Here is a 26,573-nt window from a genome sequence, read left to right on the forward strand (position 1 = left end):
TAAAAATAGCGTGGAAACAGTTTGCATCATTTTCTCAACGGAATTACTTTTGACGAGAAAAGTTAGTGATAATCTAAAGGATACACCAACTGGAACGGCGATGACAGAGATTTTCCGATTATCAGTAACGGTTAACTCTCAAGAGCGCTGTCTTCTTGTGTTAAAGAATTTCGGGCGAATTGCCGGATGGCTGCAACATTCTGCCACGATTCTTCGGTCTAGAATCTTCTGGCCATTTTCAAGCGAATAGTGATGAAAATGTGCTGAGCTACAAATTTAAGGCCCCGCCGGCACATGCGTATTGCATCCAATTGGCGTTGCGCTTGCGCTGCTTTGGCGGACGGGCTTCTGCTGCAAGTCTGTACTCTGCGACACGCCCTTCTTGGTGAAAGGTAGCCTCATCGATGTGAAATTGATGGTCTACTGATGGTAAAATCGCCGAACGACGCAGAGTGCGAAGTTTCTCTGTGAAAGGATTCCATTCAGAATTTAACTGGAATCCGCCATCTCGATTCACAAGGGAGGGATTCAGTCGTACTTCCACTGATCTATCGAAGGTGGAGTTACAACTGTTTGACGTACGTGCCACAAATTTTGTTTCATTGTATTTCATCAAATGATCGGTGGAAATACAATGTTTGGCGACAGTGAACTTTCTGGGTGGACGAGATTAGCCTCTAAAGTTTTACAAAGCCATCCTGCGCAGTGCGCGTCGTTTGCCCTGCGTAAGATTTGCCGCTTTCGCACGGAATCTTGTAAACACCTGCCTTTCACAAGTCGTATTTAACAGACACAAAAAACATCGAGATTTTGGGATGAGGATGAAAGATTGCTTTAAGTTAATGTTTTCTTAATATTCTGTCAATTATCGCTGAAACGTTTCGAAAATAAGGTAGATGAACAGTCATCCTGAAGCTCTCACCCTCTTCCCTGTTCTGTCGTTTATACATCTGTAGCACGTCCATTGTTCAGAAGTACAGTTTGCAGATGTTCCACTTCAGTTTGCAGAATATCGGCATCCGACTCAATATGGTCTGGCTAGGTTCAGGTCTCTAGAACGCCCATCGTTTGTACCGGACAGTGGCAATAAGTAACCTGTAAATACAGAGCTATATGAATGGGTTTTCTAAACACTCAATGGCAAAAGTGTGCCACGGCTCTTACGTATCACCAGCACGTCTTAAAACGGAAGCAACCATCTCTATCTTCATAGTAAATTTTCATGTATGGATTTTAGATGGTGTGGGAACTCTCGCTGGCTGACCAAACAATGAGGCGAAACCGTAAAAGTGCCATTAACATATCGCCAAAATACTATTTGCTTAACAGTAGCTGAAGCAGGTACTAGCTCCTAAAAATATTTCATAATTTTTTTAAAGAACATCGTATTTGCTATTGACTGTACAAATTATTTTTTTCACAACTGCACAACAAATTATTAATTTGAGCATTTCGTCTAGCCAAGTCATTTTGACGATGACGTATATATGTGTGTTGGGGGGGTTTTAAAGTCTGACATGTTGAATTAGTATTTTAAAGGAAAATCTTTTATCTGTTTTGTGTGGCGCTTTTTAGTGGTAACTGAGAAATGAACTTTGATAAGAGGAAATTAACAGGAGTGCAGTTAATCAAAAGAAGCAGGCAAGTTTAAATTCTCATACGGCACAGATATAATTACCACTAAGAGAGATAAAATTAATAATTCAAGATTTTATCCAGCCTGCTTTGATACCGTGGAGTGGATTGACCGCACACATCGTTTGTGGGCGGAATGCCGATCAATAATATCACTCGTTATGCACAGAAGTGCTGCCCGGAAACTGGGTTTACATATCGACTTAACAGATCTCAGGGACGCACGAGTGGCTGCTAATAATTCGAACATCAGTGATGTTCGGCTGCGGCCAGCAAAAGATGTCGGCAATTTTACAGTTCTCCTAGCTGAAACAAAGAAAAGCTGGCTGGCAAGGTTAATATTGTTGTAATGAAACATTGGTAAACAGTAACAATTATTCATATATTGACGATACTTTTATATAGGCTGACACTTCATACACCTCGAAAATATCTTCCAAGTACAACTGCCTGTTACAGAATCATTTGAGAGAGCTATCATTAACAGACAGCGATCGACATGAGCGGAGACATAAATAGAGCAAGCATAAGGAGGGAGGGAGAGAGAGAGAGCCGCTCGTGTTTATATACAAGTAGAATACTGAAGGCAACTTTACTTTCATTTTCCTCAGTCTCTTCCTGTTCTGTAAGCCTCTTGAGTGGAAAAATGTTCGAGAGACTGCGCTGCGCTCCTTTCTGGCGCGGCTGATCGCATAAGATTTGATTATTTGATTGTTGACGCCGCTTGCGCTACAATTGCTACACTTGCTCTCTTTCGCTAATTTTGAAGTCTGTATGCTCTCACACATTTAAGAATTAATAAAAGGTTTAAATTATGAGACAATTTAAAGACAATACACGGAATTAATAAATACATGCGTTTCTTGCGTAGGTTTACATACATTATTTTAGTTTTGGGACTCAAATTTATTTACACATAAAAAGAAACTTTTCAATGTCCCAAAGACAAATATTTTCCAGTACCACCTGATAATGGCCCACAGGCCGAAATTGCAATTGTGAAATAAATAATTCCTATTGTCAAACGCGTATATGATGTCCTTTAAAAAATTCTAAATGACTGTATACAGATCAAGAGAATTTAATCTTTCATAAAATTACTGATCAATAGGGGATATAAAGGACTTCCCATGGTGCCACCATCTGAGTGTCAAAAAAACTCGTTGTTGAATAAAAATTTGGGTCGTTGAGAGAGTGTGCTCTTCCGTTATACATGACCCTAATGAAGGCCCCTGTAACCGTCTCAGAAAAGAAATCTCTTGTGTTTTTAGTACGCATTCTCATTACCGTATACGTGTGACAAAATTTTATGCATTTAAATAACATTCATAAGTGATACCGCAAAACTAAAGTCTACTTTTATGTCACTAATTTGTATGCAGTATCAGATGTTATTCATTGTCATGAGAATATCTGCGTACTGGTACAATCTCCATAATTACCATTGTCATAATGTTTTTCTACCGACAACAGTTTAACTTAGAAAAGCTTCGGTTTGAATGAAAAAAAAAAACAAGATGTTGCTAGGTTCGTGCTACACATGTGAACTCCGTCATTCCATAATTACTTTTATCAATTTCGCTTACGTTAGAAAATTTTTTGCCAGTAAAAGTGAAATAGTGATCATGACAGAATATAGTTTTGACCTTTAATGTCTGCAATGTGCGAATGAGTTTAAACTATGAAGAGTAAAAAAAAGCGACCGAAAGGTAGATTCTCGCCGGGAAGTATTTGGAAAGACGAAAATAATCAAATGAATCAGGGAACTGTGCAGAAGACGTAATTCTAACTAATTAAAAGATGAGTGGACGTGTGGTCAGGATAAATGGTTGTGAAATCCGCCTGTACTTCGTTAAAATTGTAATCCTGGTACCATAGGCAACTATACAATCAGAGAAAGAGGCATAAACCACATTAGGTATGACATCTTTCCCACAACAGAAGAGGGTCGGAAACAGAATTCGAGAGTCATTAGCAGGTACAGAGATAGTTCTGGGCACTTGAAGTGCATGTATGTGGTTTCAGTTATCTATAGAATACATTCGAAACGTTTTTTAATTTTTATATTTTATCCACGTTTTGGATCTTCAAACGTGACGCTACTCAGTACACTGAAAGTATGAATTATAAGAAGCTTTCAGTCAAGAATTTGCGTGTTTTATTAAATACACGATGCTTTTCAGACACTGTGCGTCCATTATCAAGTGTAATTTGTCTTAATACATGATTTATTTTTGCTCTTGAATGTCGCAAAATGCATATTCCTGTCATGAAATGGTTTGATGTAACGTTATGAATTTCGTAAAGTAAACGCAGAAAAAATGTGCCACATAGTAGAAAAAATGACAGTGGAAACTTTACCTCACGATACAAGAAAAGCGTTTTGAACATTTTAGTGTTATCATACCTTCTTTTCTCCATCCTCTTCATACATATGACTTCATTCAAGGGGCTCATTTGCATACATGTGACAGTAAACACTTCACAGGTATTGTACATGCTGTGGTCAAAAATGAATTTATTCGTAGTGCCAGAGATCTAATTATTAAACAACTGACATTTGCAGGGAATAAACTTAGAATACATCTTTAAAATTACTGAAATAACTTTGACTTGAGAAATCCGTTTGTTCCTTTAACATACATTCTAGTGTTTTTTTTTAAATTTATGAATGTATTTCTGCAGTTGTTCTAACAGATTTATGGTCTTTCCGTTGACTTCAATTTGTAGTACTTTAAATTGTTTTCTAGACTGTAGATGATGTATGTTTCGTTTCCGACATATGTTGTGCAACAAATGATTTTTCTAAGTATCTGAGCGTGAAAACATTTTTGTGTTCCTCGAAACGGGTTTTGAAGTTTCTGCCTGTGTGCCCTATACAGTAGGGAGGACAATTGGGGCATGATACCTTGTACACTCCACTGTTGTTGAATTTTTGTGTGTTGGACCTTACGTTACAGACAAGTAAGTTTTCTAACTTGTTATTAGTTGAGAACGCAATTTGTCTTTTTGAAAAGGTTAGCGATTATTTTGATATGGGTCTAAGGTATGGAATACTGCCAGTATTTTCTCTTCTTTCACAGCATGGCCATTTGTTGTCTTACTATTGTGTATTTATCAGTCTAAATTGTAAACAGCTTTGGCTATTTAGCCATTGTTTAAATCTGCTTTTTATTGTATCTAGCTCATTCCTTAGCTGTTTTCCTCTAAATCAAGACAGTGTACTCTGTGTAGAATAGAGCTAAATGCTGCATATTTCAATGTGGTGGGATGGTATGATGAATTTTTCCAGTGTTATGTCTGTCTATGTTGACTTTCTGCATATGTTGAACCAATATTTTCTTAGTGGTCTGTAACTTCAAGATGCAGGCAATTTATGATTTTGTTGTCCTGATGTTCTATTGTGAATTTTTGGTTTCTATGGAAAGAATCGAATACTGCTATTAGTTCTTCAATCTCCTTCTTTGCTCCGTTGAATAGCAACAAGGTATCATCAGCATACCTCCAGTAACATATTGTTTTCTTTAAAGAACTTACTTTCCACCTGATTGAGAAATATATCTGCCAGGGCACTTGATATGCTTGCCCATGGCAAGACTCTCTTTCTGTTGGTAAACTTTCTCTCTAAATGTAAAGCAATTGTATGAGAATATTGGAAGATCCGTGTCCTTGATATCTGATATTTCTTCAACTGACAATTTTTAAGTTTTACTATGTTATCACGGATTATGTGTATTGTTTCTTCAGTTGGTACATTTGTAAATACTTTTGTTACATGAAAAGAGCCAAACATGGCACCTGCAGGAATTTCTAAACCTTTAATTTTTGTTGCTCATCCATTTGTGTTCCTAACTGACCATGACTTATCAAAACTACAGCTTCAGAGTTTCGTTCAGTAATTGAGAGACTATGGAGGCAGGCGTGTTTTTAGAATTATCAATAGCCATCAATAACGCAAGAGGTTGAGCTCTCAGTCTTGGTACTGTGGGATTCATTGAAATTCATGCTTTTGCTTGTTTTTCTGTGAAGATAAAATTGCATTTATTAACCACTTTTCTGATTTTGTTTTGGAATTTTACAATTGGATCAAGTTTAAATGAACAAACGAATTTAGCAAGCCACCGTCACTTCAGTAATTTTAAAGACCTACTCTGAAGTTATTCCTTGCATGTGTGAATTGTTTAGTAATTAGATCTCTTTCACTATGAATCAATTCATCTTTGATCACAACGTGTGCTACATCTGTGAAGTATTTATTATCATGTGTATGCAAATGTGACTCTTAATTGAAGTGATATGTATGTACAGGATGGAGAAAATGAATTATGATCGTATTAAAATTTCCAAACTCCTGTCTCGGATTATCTGGTAAGTTTAAGCTATTCATTTTTCAGACTATTTCGCATATGTTCTCCGCGTTTGACTAGCGAAATTTATAACATAACGTCAAACATTTTCATAACAGAGTATGCATTTCACCTCATTCAAGAGCAAAAATAGATCATGTATTAAGACAGATTACACCTAATGATGGATATATACGGTCCGAAATGCATCGTGTATTTGATGAAACACAAACACCGCTTGGTCACCATCAAAAAGAAGTCCTCGAAGGTGGCCGTTAGGTTTTGGAAAGGACGTAAGTCCGATGAGAATCGGGTCAAGACTGTGTGGAGGATGGTCAATGACAACGAAACAGAGACGTTGGATTGGTGAAGAAGTCGCGCACTCATGTGTGATCTGGCGTCCTCGTGCTGAAGGTGATGGTGCTCCCTGTGAGGATGAACTCTTCTAATTTAAATGTAATTACAACTCGTTGTTTCTCACACTCCAACGTAGTTAAGCAATGCAGCGTCATGTTACAATCTAAAGATTTGAGACCTCTAGCTGTGGAGGGCTACAAATATGAAGATATGGAGAATGAAGATGCAAAATGGTAATAACGTCTGTTTTACTAAAAAGGCTTTTAAAAGTTTTCACTTGCAGATATGGGTACCGTACTTTTCAGCACACCCTCGTATACATACATACAATCCACTGGGCAATATATGCCCAGCTGTATTTTTGAAGTCAGTTGAAGAAGTGTTGCCCAAATAATGGAGTGATATTGAGAAATTTATGTTCGATGTCGGTAGTGTAAGAGGAGAAGCATCACAATGAGGCAGTAGGGGAGCGAGGGGCTTGTTGTATGAGTTTTCATGAAAACTAATACGTCTTGAGAACCATTGATGAAATTGCTACTAAATAAAGAGGGATGGATGCTGTAACTCTTCCTCTACCAAATCAAGTAAAATAATACCATAACTATTGGTCATTATTTAACAATCAATTATTTGCTAGAAGAAGTGCGGTGTCACAACTTACCTCGTGCTTGGGGCATGTTGTAACGTCTACTGGGGCAAGTAGTAACGACAAACAAAAACAACAATAATACCTTTAATCACTTATTCTTTGTTTATTGTTTACTTTCTAAAGTACGTATTATGTATTACTTATAAAAAATCAACTTAAATACACTTTTTAAGCAATCAACACCTAAAAATTAAGTAATTAAAAGTTTTATTTAGGTAAACACTACTTATAATCATCATGATACCTTTCAATCACAGTAAATAATTAAATTATTTAGAGCTAAGGTATGCTTCGAAATTATCTCTTTATAATATCGATCCAACATAGTATTACACTTATATACGAATCAACACTTGGAAGGTTTAATTATAATTATTTTCAGTCTTCATCTGAACTACAATTAATACAAATAAAAGATATAGTGTCTCCTGTACCACATCCTACATTTGCCTACAACTTACAAATGCAACGCTTGACCCAATCTTCTTTATTTCAATCTGTGTAAGCGTCACCACATACCAGACAATACCACTCTTCTGATTCAGATTCTCAGCCTGAACATAAAATCTTTTTTTTTTTAGCTCTGTCCACTCCGATTTTATGTTTTGTTGATTTACCTGTGCCTTTCCCCTTCCCCTTTCTTTTACCTTTTCCTTTAATTTTGTTCTTTTTTTTGTTTATTCTTCATCTTTTCCTCATATTCCTTTTGTAAGGTTTCTATTTCAGGAGTGTCCGTCAATAATGAAGATTTCCTTTTGCATCTGCTATTTGTATTAGTTTCTCTCGATGGCGAAAAATGTTTTTGTAGACTGGAGCAACTCGGAGTTGTTTCGCCCGCAGTTTCGATTTGGCTTATAATTTCCGTGGTGCTGATATCTAATTTACTGGCTAAATCTAATTGTTCTGGATTTTCAAGATTAAATGATAAATTTTCTGTGACATTTACGACATCTGGCTCTTATGTAGGATCTGGACGATCAGTAACATAACATGGTGCAAAGCTGGAGTCTTGGAAAATATCAGAATTCAAAGGCCACACACCAGAAGCTTTAAATCCACTCACAATATTAGCAGGGTTTAAGGCAAGCGGCAACGACTCTTTCACAATACCTCGGATGTCATGTATTGTCATCGTTTTCCCCAGATTGTTGTGCATCCATGCTGTCTGTGCCCTATTTATGTAATTTCTAAAAGGGCCTACACTCCTACGTCTAAAGTTTGCAAATTGTTGGAGCAGTGTGGGGGAAACGGTAACATGATGACATTATTTTCTTTGGCTTTTTCAAAAAAACCAATATTCACGTGTGAGCTATGCTTATCTAGTAGCAACAGAACTGGCTCTTTCTTGGTGTGTTTGGCGTGTTTGATAAAACGATCCATAAAAATAATAAGTTCTTTTTCGGTCATCCATCCAGAGGAATTACCAGCACCAATGCAATCTGGAGGTCCACTACGAGTAAATATTTCAGAATATTTTAGGCTGGGAAAAAAGAACATCGGTGGGATAAAATTACCTGCAGCGATAGAGGCACAAGCGAGTGTTACATGAGTTCCCCTCTCAGCCGATGTGATAGCTCCAATTTGCTTTTGGCCACGAGCAGCTACTATTTTCTTAGATTTTTGAACCGTTGTGACCCCTGTTTCATCAATGTTCCATGTTCGAGAAGCATTAAATTGATATTTTTGGAGGAGTCGTTGATATGTAACTAAGAATGAATTAACGTTAGTCTTACTTGAACGACGTCGATCGACTTAAAGACGTCGCTTCTGGTGTCCTTAAAGATGACTGTGGATATCTGCGCATAAAATTTTGGAACCAGTCAGTACCAGGCATGTTATTTTGATGCCAAGAAGGAGGAATGTTTTTAGCATTAAGCTGCACACCACATTGGTATGCTAGTTTCCTTACTTCTATAGGAAGTAGTCCAAAATAAATTTCGGCACACTTGAGTAGGTAGGAAGCCATCTTACACTCTTCTTCTGCAGTAAATACCTGTCTAGGCTTAACATAAAAAACTATTAAACATTCATTATTCCTCTTTTTCTTTATGTATCTATAAAGAGAGACGTGACATAATCCGAAATTCCGACTAGCTTTCCGAATAGTGCATTTTTTTTTGTACAACTTCAGCTGCCAACAGAGGATCGAACCTTCTGGAGGCTCGCAGTCGCTGTAGTTGAGGGCTAACAGAGGCTCGAATTGTCCGGAGGCTCTAACAGTGAGGGTCGTCCTTGCGACACTAGGAGACCAACTTCAGGCCCATGAGGAGCCCTAAGAATGCTTTGTAGGTAGATACAGATTTTCAGGGTAGAAAGAATACGATGTATTTCGAAAGCCAAGAGCAATACATAGCCATAATGGAAGATATTTTACATTAAATTAAATGATAGTAAGAAAAAAATATTATCTTCTAGTTGAATTTGTATGAGTATAGGAGCAAATATTGCCTTAACTTTTAGTTAAATCTTTTAACGTGAGAAGTATAGTCAGTAGAACTTGAATATTATGGAATACATAAGATAAGGAATGTGATGCTTATTCAATTGATTGTCAGTTGCGGCTGGGATTAAGCTAGTGAAAGTAGTCATTGCCCTTAGGTACACATGCTTAAGCGTAAGTCAATGGTATTCTCGCAAGCGTATTAAGTGGGCTGTGGGACATACCTAACAATAATTCAGTTAGAGATGAACATTAATAGCACTGTATATGAAATACAATTTGAAATTAGTGGGCTTTCGTGGCTGCTGTCACTGAATTTCTAGGCTACATCATAGTTCTTCTATGTCATCTAGTTTTCGACCCCTCTGCTTCGACATTCTTCAGGATTCCGTGATGTCCATGGCTGACTGAAAACTGTCAAGCACCACAGTTGCGTTCTTCTATGAGGGGGGGGGGGGGGGGGATTTTTCCCCGCACTTGCGATGGAGATGAGGGATTGCCGGGTAAACTTCTTGAGACCTGGTGGGCCACCTTAGCTGCATACTAAGTGAAATTTCTGCACTGATGCTGAAGAAGTGCGCTCCTTAGCTAAAATTATAGTGGCTGCATAGGCGGACCGTCATCATTGGATAGAAAGGGACTTTTCCCACACTTATGGTGGAGAAGAGTGATGGGATGAAATTTTTGTAGGAGCTATTGGAGGTCCACCACTATTGAACAGAAAGGATACAGGCTGAACGAAAGAGGGGAAATGTTCATCGAAAACGTTACTGTGCGCGGAGGTGCCTTCCTAAACATTGTATTGCTCGCACATCGCGGTTGCTTATTCATTTCCCTGAAGGCGGGAAGCCATAAGCCGGAAGCGTATAATCCTCCCCTCTATCGAAGTTAAACTCGTTCATAGATATTTCAACGTCTTCTTGGACTTTTCTTCAGCCAATGTTTGTCTCCTTTGAAAGCACAAACACACTACGTGATTAAAAGTATTCGGACACCTGGCTGAAAATGATTGAAGTTTGTGCCGCCCTTCATCGGTAATGTTGGAATTCAGTATGGTGGTGGCCCACCCTCAGCCTTGATGACAGTTTCCACTCTTGCAGGAACACGTTCATTCAGGTGCTGCAAAGTTTCTTGGAGAATGGCAGCCCATTCTTCATGGAGTGCTGCACTGAGGAGAGGTATCGATGTTGGTCGGTGAAACCTGGCACTAAATCGGCGTTCCGAAACATACCAAAGGTGTTCTGTAGGATTCAGGTCAGGACTCGGTGCAGGCCAGTCCATTACAGGGATGTTATTGTCGTGTAAGCACTCTGCCACAGGCACTGCATTACGAACAGGTCTTCGATCGTGTTGAAAGATGCAGTCGCCATCCCCGAATTGATCTTCAACAGTGGGAGGCTAGAAGGTGCTTAAAACATCAATGTGGCCTGTGCTGTGATAGGGCCACGCAAAATAACAAGCCCCCTCCATGAAAACACGACCACACCATAACACCACCGCCTCCGAATCTTACTGTTGGCACAACACACGCTGGCACACGACGTTCACCAGGCATTCGCCATACCCACACCTTGTCATGGATCGCCATATTGTGTGCCGCGATTCGTTACTCCACACAACATTGTCCACTGTTCAGTCGTCCAATGTTTATGCTTATTACACCAAGCGAGGTGTCGTTTGGCAGTTACCGACGTGATGTGTGGCTTATGAGTAGCCACTCGACCATGAAATCCAAGTTTTCTCACCTCCTGCCTAACTGTAATAGTATTTGTAGTTGATCCTGATGCAGTTTGGAATTCCTGTTTCTTATTTATATAAATGATATGCCCTTTAGTGTTACAAGTAATTCTAAAATATTTTTGTTTGCTGATGACGTTATGACCAAAAATGGCTCGTTTTCAAATAGTGCAGTTCATAAGTTCATGACTTGTAGAAAATAAACTAACGTTAAATCACCGTAAGACTCAGTTTTTACAGTTTCTAAGATACAATTCAACAGAACCCGACGTTTTAATTTCACTGAACTGGCATATGGTTAGTGAAACTGAACAGTTCAAATTTCTAGGTGTTCATATAAATAGTAAACTGTAGTGGAAAGCCCACGTTCAGGATCTTGTTCAAAGACCTAATGCTACAATTTTTACTATTCGAATGGTATCTAAAGTAAGTGACCGTTCGACACGAAAATTTGTCAGCATTGCTTATTTTCATTGGCTTATGTATTTTATTTTGGGGCAACTCTTCTCATTTTCAAATGATATTTTTCGCTCAGAATAGGGCAGTTCGGGCAATAAGTGGGGTAAGTTCGGGAACCTCTTGTCGACTCCTTTTTACTACTCTGGCTATTCTGACATTGGGTTCTCAATGTATACATTCCTTGTGTCGTTTTTTGTTAACAATATCAGCTTATTCCCGAGAATTAGCAGCTTTCACTCAGTTAATACTAGGCAGGAATCCAGTCTGCACTTGGATCGCACTTCCTTAACTCTTTGCAAAAAGATTACAGTATACTGCTGCATCCATTTTCAACAAGCTTCCATAAGAATTCTAAAATCTTAGCAGTAACCGACGCACTTTCAAATCGAAACTGAAGAGTTTCGTCATTGGTCACTCCTATTCTGTTGAGGAGTTCCTTGAAAAATTAAGCTGATTCCTATGTTATATTGTTGAATGCGTTTACTTAAATTTATGACTCGACCTTTTTTTGGGATCACAAAAATTTTATTTTACCTGCTACTACTTTGGTGTTGTAATTTCATGTACTGACACGTTCCATGACCTTGTAGATTTACTCCTCAATTTGGTCCTCCGGGAATAGACGTGTAAATAAATAAATAGCAGGAAGGCATTCAGATAGGAAGCAAGTGAGCAATGAGTGTAGACTCGATGTGTATATTAATGCAAATCTAGATATCAGTTACAGTGTAGTTATCACCAGCCTGATGATAGCTATGCTATAGCTGAAATCTAGGTTTTGCAATAAAGTACAGCTTGAGTCGCGACTGATCGCTAACATCTTTCGTGTCTGAAACACAAAACACAGGATTCCAACCCCATGTGCACAGAGATTCGGTACTGTAGAGCCTATAGTTATTCCTCTCACATACAAAAGATGAGATACACCAATACTATACCGGTTTTCACGTGTAGTGCGATCTGGAAAGTAGTCATAATCTGGGCACATCGGGGCCGCCAATCCAGAAAAGTAAGAGTAATGCTTTCTGCGTTCCTTACACTACGTCAGGTAATGTAAAATAGGAAGCACCCGAGGAAACTATGCAAAGAATTCTGCTCACTCTAAAGATGGTTGAGGGATACACAGCCTAAATATCAGAGGAGGAGTGAAATTTACGTCGCTGCAAGCCCAAAATTTAATGTAGTATCCAAAGAAACTGACACACCTATGGCTTCAAAAGTCTGTGGTGTTCACAGATACTAATTCATAATTTGGGCTAGACAAAAGCCACTTCTTGTTTGCTAGCGTCTCTTGCGATGAAAATGTTTTTTAAAAATTCATTTAATTCAATTCCAAGTTGATAGGTTAGTAGTACCACACTTCCCGTCCAGCCATCCAAGATCAGGTTTACCTAAATTTCCATCACTCTGAATACTAAAGTGAATACTCGGTAAGGTATTAAACAACCATGTTTAATTAGATCATGTATTCCATCTCTCGTCGTAGCTGGACTGTTAAATCCTCGACAGACGTATTCACAAACACAGGTGCAGGGCTTAAAATACTACCTGTTCATTTCCACTCCATTAACATAAAGGAGTGCTGGTAGGACGAATCTTAAATTAATGTGTTGCGCAACTAATCCAATTGTCTCGTCACAGTGCTTACTGTTGCGATAGGAAACCTTCCTTCCACTTTAGGTACTTACTGTACTGACTCAGTACCTTCGTCACCTTCCACATCGACGAAAGCACAAATTTTTCAGAATAAAATTCAGTCGCCAGTAGTGAATGTACGTATGTTTAAAATAATCACACGCGATATTTACGTTTCGGGATATATGATGGTATTATGCTTCTATGAAGACGATACTGACATCTGTTAAACAAATTCTAAGCTTCTGATGATAAATTAACTTGTCGAAACCAGTAAAACACACTAAAAATATATTTCCAACTGACGATTGAATTTTACTCTGAAAAATGCATACAATAGTTCCTGAAATTACAGCCATGAATAAAATAAAAGTGTGAAGTATTATTATGGCATAGCCGTGTAGTCATATGTAATGAATGATATAATAAAGAGCCATATTGTGCCAAAAGGCGACCTTCTGAAACTACTTGCATCGAAAATTTGACGTATCAGTAAACAAATTTTGTATCCAAGAATATCAACACGACCTCAATTACAACAACCGAAGTATCTAGTTGATTTCCATACATTAAAACATCTGTTGCATGAAACATAATGGTATATCAAACCCCTTACAGGAGAGGTAAAATAGAAAGAGCCCCGAAAAGTGAAGAAAATGAAATCTCACAAAATCTTTCCGTAAAACCATCTTCAAGAGTGCCAGTCAAATACACAGCATCGCAGACCATCAGACCTCTTCATAAATCTCTCATGTCTTGCATGTACCCTATCTTTCATATAACATGTGCCGCGATAATCGAGCAGCCTTCGTTAAAGACGTCCACCGGAAGAAAATTTAGTCTCTCGTTACCATTTTGAGCTTCTTTAAGTGCAGAACAACATATAAACTGTTAACCTTTGCCCTTGTTTCGTTCTGGTGCGTCAGGGGACCTGATTGCATCTAACTGCTTCGTCCATTAAAGTAACACTTACTTCTGCTATCTGATTCAGTAAAAATAAATATTTAAGACCGCACATATTCGATAACGAAGAAACTAATTGCTCTCTGGTATGGTGTATATTTACTCTTGAGGCTAGTACTATCAGAGACATTTTGGTTTGCCACCACGACAAAGTGCATATTTTAAATTGAACAAATAGATTCATCATGAATTTTGTCTTCTTTCTAAAATAATTCCTGTCGTCTAAATACAACAAAAAAAGACGCCTGCTAACTTTCTATAGTTGCTTATGTTCTATAGGAATATCTAATAATACGAGCAAGTGACACACTTCGGTCATACAGAGTCCACTGTCAAATATTAACACCAAGCATCTATTACCAAGCACTGCTTGTTGCATAAGTACACCTGCTTCCTTTGTCATGTAAACAGCACAAATCTAAAAATTTACAGTATTTCAGTAGCCATATTTCGTATTAATACACCCACTGCAACACGTTTTGGTGCGTAGACTGTGCGGGATTACATTGGGCTGTTTAGAAATTTTTATGTTCAAATCTACCAGCACCATTAACTGTATAAAACGTTCTCTTACCGATTTCGTGCAAATGCTCATTCCTGCATCAATAAATTTAATATTTTTCCGTTGTGTACACTATTAATGCGATAAATTACTAAAATTAATATTATTTTTAAAATTATTCGTTACTAGTTGAAAGAACTCTGTATACGTTTATACCGGGGCTGGATAAAAGCAATGAAAACATTGGAACGCAACTGTTCTTGACATCTTTAATCGGATTCCGTGATTATCTTTCCCTGCTTTGACGCTAACATTGCTGTTTGCTAACAGGGAAAGACAGTCTGGGGCTTACAGCTGATTTATTTGTGCCACCAGACTGCGTGCCCTTTCCGCGTGTATGCCATAAATCAGTAACCTGCTGGGCTGACACTGGTTTTTGCCCTGGCCATAAATGTTTACTTTCGCAGTGTCTCCATAACACCTTCCGCAAACGACCGGATACAATGCGATTATAAGTCTGTTGCATCAGTTGCGCACCCTGTATTTTTCTGTTCTAAGACAGAACACAAGCTCTGGTGCAGTCCTAATCCCTGGTCGTTAATAATGTAAAAGACTAAATCAAGTTCACAAAAATTCGTTGCATACTTAAGTTTCCTTTAAAAAGGTCAAATGGGACAGCGAGTTACCAGAGAACGCTATTTCTGTGTCTTCCGGTATCAGTCTAGTCCAGTCAACGATGGAAAATTACGGACTAATAGTGTAGTCAGAAAGATTTGTACCGCAGTAGCATGAACAACAACTAAAAATTCCCTCCAGTAGGATTGTGGACACGAAAACGAGGAGGCGTTTCAAAGTTATTTTCTTATAGTTTCCTTCGATAGCTCAAAAACTGTTGCTTCCTGCAAAGCTGTTTCTCAGTATAAATGTAAACTATATTACGTTTCCTACAAAAATATCATATATATTTCTTCCTTAGGGTTAACAGTTTCAGCGCAGCAAGATATTGAAAAAGCGCTGATTATTTAAAGTAATGTTTTAATGGTATAAAGATAAAGTTTCTTGTTAAATTGTGTTAAGAACGAATATCAAATGTGTGTGCCACGTATAAGTGCAATAGAGGCATATTGAGGGTAGATGCCTGGGGCAGGGCAGGTTAGTGGATTCTGATCACACACTTCTCTTCTTCATTGGAGTGCAAAATGAAGAGCGAGAAAGCGAATCCGCTCCATCTCTACCCCTCTACGTCACAAGAAAAAACTACGGGGTATTTCACATAGTTATACTAACGTAATGTGCTGGCAAGTACGGGGGGGGGGGGGGGGTCATTTTCCACAAATGGCCTAGGGACCACATGGAATGCAGGTTTCCGTTAATAATAATACAAACGCAAGAACGCATGTGGTCAGGATATTCTACTCTGTAGAAGCGAATTTTATTCTAAGTCATCGTGTGTGTTAGCTCTCTTTCGGTAAGGGCATTTTCCATGACGAGCGCTGCTGGCGTTTCAGTATATCTTTCCTGTCCAGTTCTCCTATTTGAGCAGACAAAATCACTGAGCTCGTGTTTACATAGTGGAGTTATTTTCAGTGTACTAAATGGGTACTTATTTGAAGCCCTTGCGTGAGCCTTTATGTAATATATGTTCCTGTAAACACTGGCCGTTAAATATGCAAGTACGCTGTTTTCAGTTACCTTTGTAGTATTGGTAGGAAAGGGGGTGGATTGGAAACTTGTTGGTGTCTATCGTTGATAGTGTATTGTAAAGTCGTGCAATTGTAGTGTGTACACGTGACGATTGCTTAATAAATGCCCAGTATGTTAATGCATTTTTCTCACCATTAATTGCGTTACTGGCAGACTGCATAAATCTCTACCATTGAGGAACTGCTGGCACTTGTATACTGCACTGAGTGGAGCCACTTACCACACAGGCACGAGGAGGGTGTGAATAAGCCTGATGGAGTGATCAAGTCTAGACCAATAAACTGCTGCATACATTGCTTGACGTGCTGATATATATGACGAAACATAGCTCCTTGAAGAACTACTTCTCTTGCGGGGGAATACAGTGTAAGCTTCTGGGCTCTACTGAAGTTGGGAGATCTCAGGCTGAGAACATGCATTTGATACCACTCGCGCTGTGATAAAGGATTGCAGTTAGTGGTTCAAATGGCTCTGAGCACTATGGGACTTGATCTTAAGGTCATCAGGTCTTAAGGTCATCAGTCACATAGAACTTGGAACCACCTAAACCTAACTAACCTACGGATATCACACACATACATGCCCGAGGCAGGATTGGAACCTGCGACCGTAACAGTCGCGTGGTTTCGGACTGAAGCGTCTAGAACCGCTTGGTCACAATGGTCGGCGCAGTTAGTGGTAGTGAATACAATGAAATAAACATTGTCAAATACATGTTGACAGTGTTTTACACTGGAAACCGGCTCTTTAGTCTGGTAGACTGTTGAGCTTTTTTACACCTTAGTTTACTTAACAACTGCTGATAAATACTCATTTAATATACCCGTATTGAAAATAAGTGCAGTATAAAAACACGAGGTCAGTGAAGTTCTTAAGACAAATGAGCAGGAAATACCGGAGAGGTACTTTCTGTCTGCAAAATGAAAAGCGAGTAGCGCTCGTGGTGGAGGAAGTAGTTTTTCACAGAAGAACGCTACAGCAGCCGTACAGGATGACTAAGAATCAATCTCCCCTCTAGAAGCGTAGGACAGCGGGCATATATTTACGAAGATTCTATCGATATGCGTTTCTTGACTTCGTATTATTAAAAATTCACACCTCTATTTCATAAAGCGTTAATGTACTTCTCGGAAAAGGAACACCACCCGGACATTTCTGTGTACTGTGTTGCCATATATTCAAAAGGAGCGCTGCGAAGGATCGATACTAGTTTGTGAAACATCCGTTAACTGCTTCTTCTGACATGGTAGGGTAGGCGGACGGTGGTACCAACTGCTCTCTCTTCAGTTCGCAGACGTGTGAAGGAAGTAAGTTCGTGCCAATATTCCGGCGAAGTACCTTTCCCCTCGCTTCCACATTTTCACCCCCGCTTCTTGCACTCTATTACACCACCAGGATACAATTTATCCCTTAGTAAGGCTCTACTGGATTTACACGTGTTACACATATTTAATATTTCTTCTTAACCTATTTCAATTAACATTAGACAGTAATTTCATATCATTAAAACAATGCTTCTTCAGATAATATGCCTTTTTGATCGTCTTCAACGTGGGAACTATTCGTACTAGAAAGAAATGAATAAGTGTTTCTTTTGGAGGAAAACGTAGTATTGTTATATACTGGGAAATAGTTTCACTATAAGCCGCAGTTGTCGAGTAATTCAAGAAAAACATGAAGCAGCTCTCCTTTAAACACCCCTCCTCCCTCTAACCTTCATAACTATCCCCACGTTCAGAGCCCACCAGTGTGGACTTTTAGTATGTTATTTAGGACACTCCCTCCTGCTATTGCAAAAAAATTTGCAACCACATTAATTTTTCCCTTGTCCACCTCTATTTTTCTTCGTTGGCCAGTGGAAGGATTCGGCATGAGCCTTGGCGAAAAAAGTAAATTTATCTACTACTCATATTACGAAATTCACTAAAGCCCAAATATGTAGGCAGTCGGATCTGAACTAGATGATAATGTGAAGCACAGCGTTTAGAGCACATACAGGGTTTTCATAATCAAAGTTCTAGTTTCAAAACGCTGTAGAAAGAGAAACACTTGTCAGAATGACGTCAGATATGAACACATGTTCCTGACGGAGGGGGAAACGTCATGAAACAAAAAGAAGTCAAGAAAATTTTACCAATACCTAGTGCTTTAAGCGTCATAATATGCACACCAACTGACGCGTGGCATACGCCCCTCCCTCACTTTGCGTCCGAGATGTCCAACATGACTCTTCAAGAAAAATGGTACGCTGCTGCTAAAGCTGTCTCACAAGAACGGTGAATGGGCGCCAGTACCTCTTCGGAAGTACGGACACTAAAGAGTATGAAGCAAGGTATTGGTCCGATGTCTGACAAGCGTCTGGAGATAATGATTACAAAGTTCGAAAACACAGGTTCTTTCCAACTGCAATGCGGCAGATGGACGAAAGCATTGTAGGAGGGGTCGAGCGGTTGTGTGCAAACATGCAGTGACCTAGGAATTGCCCGACCGTTGGACGTGCCTGCATCCAGGGTGCATGAAACCCTATGACACATTCTGCATTGTTTTTCTCTTGGGTCATCAGTCTTCAGACTTGATGCATACGGCCCGCCACGAATTCTATTCCTGTGTGACCTCTTCATCTCAGAGTACTACTTGCAACCTACGTCTCCTAATAGTTGCTGGATTTATTCCAATAAAAATCTACCTTTCCACTTTTTGCCGTCTACAGCCCCATCTAGTACCATGGAAGTTATTCCCTCATGTCCCAGTTTCTTCTCATTATGTTTTCCACATATTCCTTTTCACTCCGATGCTGCACAGAACATCCTCATCTCTTACCTTATCAGTCCACCTAATTTTCAACATACGTCTGTAGCGTCACATCTCAAATGATTCGATTCTCTTCTATTCCAATTCCCCACAGTCCGATGTTTCACGAACACACAGTGCTGTACTCCAAACGCACACTTTTAGAAATTTCTTCCTCTAATTAAGGCCTATGATTTATACTAGCAGACTTCTCTTGGGCCGGAATGCCCTTTTTTGCCATTGCTAGTCTGCTTTTTATGCCCTCCTTGCTCCGTCTGTGATTGCTTATTTTACTGCCTACGTAGCGGAATACCTTAACTTCCTCTTCTTCGTGACCATCAATCCTGATGTTAAATATCTACCTGTTCTCATTTCTGCTACCTCTCGTTACCTTCGTCTTTTTTCAATTTACTTTCAATCCATATTCTGTTCCCACTGATATCCATATAAAATCACCTATAAAATCACCATGTTCAGGAGTTACTTCCTGTTTACCGGCCAGTAACACAAACGGGTTCGTTCTGAGATATCTGGCTCGCATGGAAGTGGACAATGAATGACCATGAAACATTCCATCGACGGACGAAGCACATTTCCAACGTAAAGGATATGTCAATACGCAGAATTGCAGAATGTGAAAAACTGAAAATCCACACACATCAAACGGTACCACTTCATTCTGCAAAGGTGACTGTGGTCCAGACTCACAGTACGTTTAACCTTGAGGAGATGAGTACTAGAAATCCTCTTACCTACACTGTCATTGCTAAACACAACGAGAGTCTTTTGCCCACCAAGGTCTAAAAATGGTTCTAATGGCTCTGAGCACTATGGGACTTAACATCTGAGGTAATCAGTCCCCTAGAACTTACAACTACTTATACCTAACTAACATAAGGACATCACACACATCCATGCCCGAGGCAGGATTCGAACCTGCGACCGTAGCGGTTGCGCGGTTCCAGTCTGAAGCGCCTAGAACCGCTCGGCCACACCGGCCGGCCCCACCAAGGTCTTTCCAATCCTTCAACAGCGTATATGTGGAGGTAGGATCATTTTTCTATAACATGGCTCCCCTCTGCACAATGCGCAGCCAGTGAAACGGCTGCGGCATTTCGGAGGTGCTTGAATTATCCGACCTCATTTTCCTACAGCTTGGCCGTTCAGCAATCTGATCTTAATCCGTGGCTGTGGCGTTATGTGAAAGAGGTGTTCAGTACTCCAATTGCGAATGTGACTGAACTGACGGCAGGTATTCCACAACGTATTCTGAGTGCGATCCCCGGGACATGACCACTGAGACACTCCGACCTGTCGTGGAACATGCTGTTTCCCGGTTTCGGCTTATGTCAGAAAACGGTAAACAGCATACTGAACATGTTTTGCGCCAGTTCCACGACAGTTAGAAACCGTCATTTTGAATTTTATGCAGTTTTTGGCCGCAGGACAATTAAAAACCGATTTATCCCAATCTGATGTGGTACCACTTTGCAGTGGTGGACGGACTTAGGTAACTTACAGTGCCGCAACTTGGTTCAAATGGCTCTGAGCTCTATGGGACTTAACAGTTTACGTCATCAGTCACCTAGAACGTAGAACTACTTAAACCTAACTAACCTAAGAACATTACACACATCCATGCCCGAGGCAGGACACGAACCTGCGACCGTAGCGGTCGCGCGTTTCCTGACTGAAATGCCTAGAACCGCTCGGCCACTGCAGTCAGCTCAGCGCCACATCTGTTAACAGCCGAACTTTTCATGCATATTTAACAGTAGGTATCATGTAAAGTGAAATTAAAACCGAAGCCATCGTATTGCGACTCATCTGTCATTTGTAGCCGACCCCTATTTACGTAAAGACGCTTAGAGCGCCATATCCTGGCAAAATTTTCGTTACATCATTTTTGTTCCTCCATGTTTCCTCCAGCGTCAATAATATACTGTTCAAATCTGAAGTCATCCTGAGCTGTGGTTCTCTTTCTATAGCGATTTCCAACTGGAACTTCAATTGAGGACACTCCACACATTGTAACTTCTGATGGCTCATTTTTTTATATTTTCTCTAAACATAACATGCTGGAAAATTTATCAGTACTTTTATCTACATTATTGTGATGTACCGATTTTCCCGAGAAATCTGTTTCCTGAATGCAAAATGATTACGATTTCTTGACGCGTTGTAAGAGTTTTACGTTAAAGAATCATTTTCTGCTTTCGGTACTGCCACAGAAATAATTCTGCGAGTTTTTCGATTCGAGAAGTATGAAACCTAGACCTACAAAATTTTTCATGTTCAGTGATACTGGCTAGATGCTGCATTATAAGGGATTTATGGCAGACGATGCCTCGTTGTTTAATCCGGCAGATCAGCTCGGCATCCGACAGATAGAAAAAATACTTGGAACATATCAATTAAATATTCATTAAGTAACGTTTATTCTGTATATAAATGACGATAACAACTATTTAAAAAACAAATCTATAAGCAATGTAACTACCGTGAACTAAATAAATTACTTTTATTATAAAACTACATTACCTGCCCAGAAGGTCCACTGATTGTCCGCGACATTTCATGTAGCCACAACTGTAAGAGTCGTGAAGCTAACGCTTTGCAGCCATCGATCTGCCTAGCCAGAGAAGATGAAGACAGAGAGGATGGTAGAAAAGCCCCTGTTGTATGTGTCGTTAAGCTAACACTTTACAGCCATCTATCAGCCTGGCCAGGAAAGATGATAACACAGACGATGATAGAAAAGACAATTGTATTTCTGTCTTCAGATCCCATGCCCAAGAGAAATAAAGCAGCTTTCCTTTGTACTTACAACCAAATTTTGTGAGACGTTTTCAGTGGATACAATGACCACTACGTGATCACAGATGACACTGTAGAGGTGGGCAGTTGTGATCCACAAAGATCTGTCCTGATCAAATAACAGCTCTTATTCTTAGAAATACTGAATTTCAGGAACATTTGCAAGCAACTCAATGGCAGTCATCTGCTGGAAAAGATAAAAAATATTATCTCTAAATTTGACAGAACATGCAGAAAACTATGCTGAATACGTCAAGTCTCTGTAAAACGCCAGTACTTTTGAGGGTGACTTCTTCTTATCGCGATAGGCTATCCACCCATTATCAGCGGACAGGGAAAGATTTTTAATCTTTTCCCCACAGCTTACGAACTGTTTCTTGTCGTACCTATACTCTGGGGTATAACATGCAACTTGAGAAGTTCCATGTGACCTAGACGTGTGGAACAAAGAACCCAGTGTGTAGATTGGAGGAGTAATTAAATTGTTCTCTCCCCTTTCTCTTCCCCATCTTCCGAGGAGGTGTGCACCTGAGACAAGAGACTAATCATCTTGTATTTGTCGCATGAGATTGACTCACCCCTTACCTTAACATCAGACACAAATTGAAAGTATTGTTAGCATTCAGTGCTTACTGCATTTTAGTTGCTGCACTCACTGTATAGATATACATATTGGCTAGGTAAGAGCTGTTTGCAGCTGTTCATGTAATAGGTAGAGAAGAGGCCGCAGAGGATATCCACCGTTGGATGCTAGCTCATTGTTAAACCTTTAATCATGTTCAACGTCGTTATTGTGATCTGGTTGTGCAACGCATCAATCAATTCAGACCAGTCACGATTCTAAAAGACATTGGCGTGCGATTGAGCTTAATACTTTTATACTCTAGTGACAAGAAGGAGTTGAAGCGACCACGCTCTTGTATCAATGCACTACGAACAGAACATTTTGATTTCTCGAGAAAATGCCGTATAGAAGTAGTGGTCAGTGGAAGAAAATATAATTTTGATGTTTGTTACACAATTTTGATGTTAATCATTGTAACAAATTCCTTCATCACTGGATGGGAGTCGTTGATTTTCGATCATATACTCCCCAGTTCGACGATTCACTGCACTGGGTTGATGGTGACACCACCGAAAACACACCAGTAAGTCGAGGAAAAAGACCTATTTTGCGAGTCTACACTAACAGCGTACCTTAGTGCTGGAAGCGAGTATCACTGAAAATGTGCTTTGTGTATTGGGGGAAGTCCTCTAGATCACAAATAAATTCTGAGAACCTACAGGAACTATCTTTCTGTTTAATCAGCTCAACAGAAATTAATTTTTATACTGGCTACAGATACATGCGAAACTTGGCGATTCTATGGCTGAGGAACGGAGTGGAAAAAAATATGTTCCGGTGAACCTGGACAATTTCTGTGCCGAAGAAATTCCGCTTGGAACAATATTAGACAGAATGCGAAAGATAGCAGCAGATTGTACTAAAAAAATCTCATATGGCAGAAATAAAGGAATTTACGTCTCATCAACATTACACCTTTTTATTTTACGCTGTCAGCCTTTTAACATAAAACATTTATTCGCACTACGCAATAATAATTTTAATCCACTCTGAATATTACCACCTTTTATGAACAACAATTTTGATGTAAACTTTCTGCACATATAATCATCACAATCAACTAGCCAGATGTCTTAGTCACCTTCTCCGTGGACCACACGATTTTAGAGTGTAATTACTGTTCTATTCTATTTGTCATACTATGTTGAAACTTACCACTCCAACACGTCAGGTGTTCTAGTATACTCCTTGAAGCACACTCCCTTGTGAAGAATTACCTTGCAGAACGAACAGACGTAGAGGCTTTCCTTCCTCAACTTGTGTGCACTGCAAACTCTGGAGGGGTTAGAAGTGTATTTCTTGGTCTCTGATCCAACAGTTCCCTAATTTTGGACTTTCCTCATATTCACTGATAGTCTTTGCGGATGTTCTTATTTAAGTGTTCGAGGAGTGGAAGTTTTCCTGTGGTCTTTATCCTCTCCTCCATCATCCACTTGATTATTCACTTCTGGTTCCTGAGTTGATACCTCGAATGTAGCTGTTTGCAACATGAGTGACTTGCATTTCTTGTTTTCAGGTTTCAGTTTTATAGACGCTATAAAGGCACTGAATAGGGCACATTTGATCAACCAGAGGACCACCTTCTGACTCCATTTATCAGTCTTTCTGAGAATCGGTTAGTACAATAAATACTGGCGGGCCCTGGCCACACTTTTCATGTATCTGTTGTACTGAAGGATACAGTCACGCTTCTTCACTACACCTCTCTTGCTTTCTACGCTCCTCATAGTAGCTGTATGTATACTGCTAACCATCTGCAGTACCAGTTTCTGCTTCTAGCCATGTTAAACAACGCCTGCTTTCCGACAACACAAGCATTCCTCTTTCTTGAGACTGTTTACCTCAGTTTAAAGCTCAAGTGGAAGCCATCTATTGGTCCTTATTGTCCCATAGACCATAGTCTTCCATGTAAACAGATTTTATCCAATTCTGACACTGTTACAATAGTTGTTCTGATAGACATAATGCAACATGTGTGGTGCCAATACAGAAAACACGGTTTCGTCCAGCCCATTCCCTTCGCCACTATATATTCCCATGTTACATGTGCAACCTATTGTGACCTCTCACACCATTCGCGAAAAGTAGGCCATATTCCATCAGCTTTCCAGATTTATCGGTCCTAGATGGCCTCTCCAGGGTATTAGGGCCCCATCAAATGAAGTCTGCTGAGTGCTTTTATATACTATCTGAAAACTATCAACAAAATGTTGGAAAACCGCTCGGATCTTACAGAGCCTGTCTGCTGGATCATCCTGTTGTGAATTGTTGTAAACGTGCCATGCATTCCATATTTGTTTCTATCGATTATGAAACATCAGCTGTCCGACGTTAGGAATTCCTATCCCGAGACTATCCTTTCTACCTTGTCCCATCACAACGGCGATCGCTAAAAACCGTTTTACTTCAACAACTGAAATGTCAGTCCACTTTAGGATCTTCAGTGACTCTTTCTAACTGCGATATAGGTTAGATTGTGTTACGAAAGTATCAAATAATTCCTGACCAAAAAGCGAGCCGAAACCTCCGAAATACTACACGGATAATCGGAAACAAATGTAAGGCCTGTCTGACATTTAATGGTTCCAAATGTTGATTGGATTGTCCTTAGTATCACTTCCACTAAACAAACGTCTACCGCAATGTCAGAACTGGCATTAGTGTCAGTCCCCAACACAAGTGGCTGTTTCTGACGTTCAGTTGATGTAGAAGATCCCAACTCACTGCCACTGTCACTAGTATTATCACCGTTTTCATTCTGTATCGCTCAGTACATCAGATAACGAATCTGTCTCTAAATCATGAAACAATTCATCGTTGTAAGAAGGCATGTTGCCAATGTTGCGCCATCTTTCAGGTGAACCCCCAGCGCGTAACATCACCTTTGTATACGTGCAGTTTTCACAGCTATCATGATCGTACAAGTGGTCAAATATAGCGCCTACATCTTCTCTCTCCCTACTCCATGCCTTCCCAGCAGGTAGTTCAAACTTTACCCAACAGAGAGGACAACAGGCCTTAAAAGACGCGCGGCCAGAAAACGAAGGTTTACGTGCCCTGTCACCCACTGCTAACCGCTGTAACACCGAGATCTCCAGGGCCTGTCATCAATGTATTAATCCCGAAACTGGAGAAATGTTCTCTGGTAAAGTCTGGGGTGTTGTACCTGGACCATATTACATTTATCTGTATCTGAATCTCACTGAAATAGACAAATTTATCCGAACGAGAAAATGTGAAAAAATACAACATTTTATAGGTCTTGCCAACTGTTATTGTAGATTTGAACAGTATTACATAGTCCACTGTCACTAAGCTTTTAATCAGATTAGTGATGGATGGAGTACCTGTATACTGGAGTGAACGCTGACTCATGCCGATGGAACAAAAAACTAATTGGCGAAGTCCCTCTTATTAATTTATATGAACTTTGATAAACAATTTAGTCTGTCTTGGGTCACTTGTGTTTATGCTGTCAACTGCGTTTTAAGCCAGGAGAAAAATTGTATTGAGAAACCAGTTGGATATGAAACCCATTACATGAACAAAGCTGAAATTAATCACAAGACTACTGAGTAATAACTGTTGGCTCTGGCATCTCGGTAGATTATTTGAAGTGCCATTTTTACGGCAGACGTGTCACAGCAGCCATTGCTCATGCTGCCATGTTGTGGCTCCTAAATTCAAAAGATCGAGTAGCTCAATAATGTGATGAGCTTTAAAGCTGGAGGAGTGCAAGTTGCACCAAAATGCTGATGTGCTAATCCAGCAGTTCCACAAGTCGCAGGCAGATGAAGTACTTGTTATTCAATTGAAGGAGCACAGCAGCAGGACAGGTAATGTCAGAAACTAATTCTATACTAGAATTTGCGCCCAAGGATGGTATGTTAAATTTTAAAATTCTGAAAGGACAC

This window comes from Schistocerca americana, chromosome 3 (genome assembly GCF_021461395.2).
Source record: "Schistocerca americana isolate TAMUIC-IGC-003095 chromosome 3, iqSchAmer2.1, whole genome shotgun sequence".
In the NCBI taxonomy this organism is placed as follows: Eukaryota; Metazoa; Arthropoda; class Insecta; order Orthoptera; family Acrididae; genus Schistocerca; species Schistocerca americana.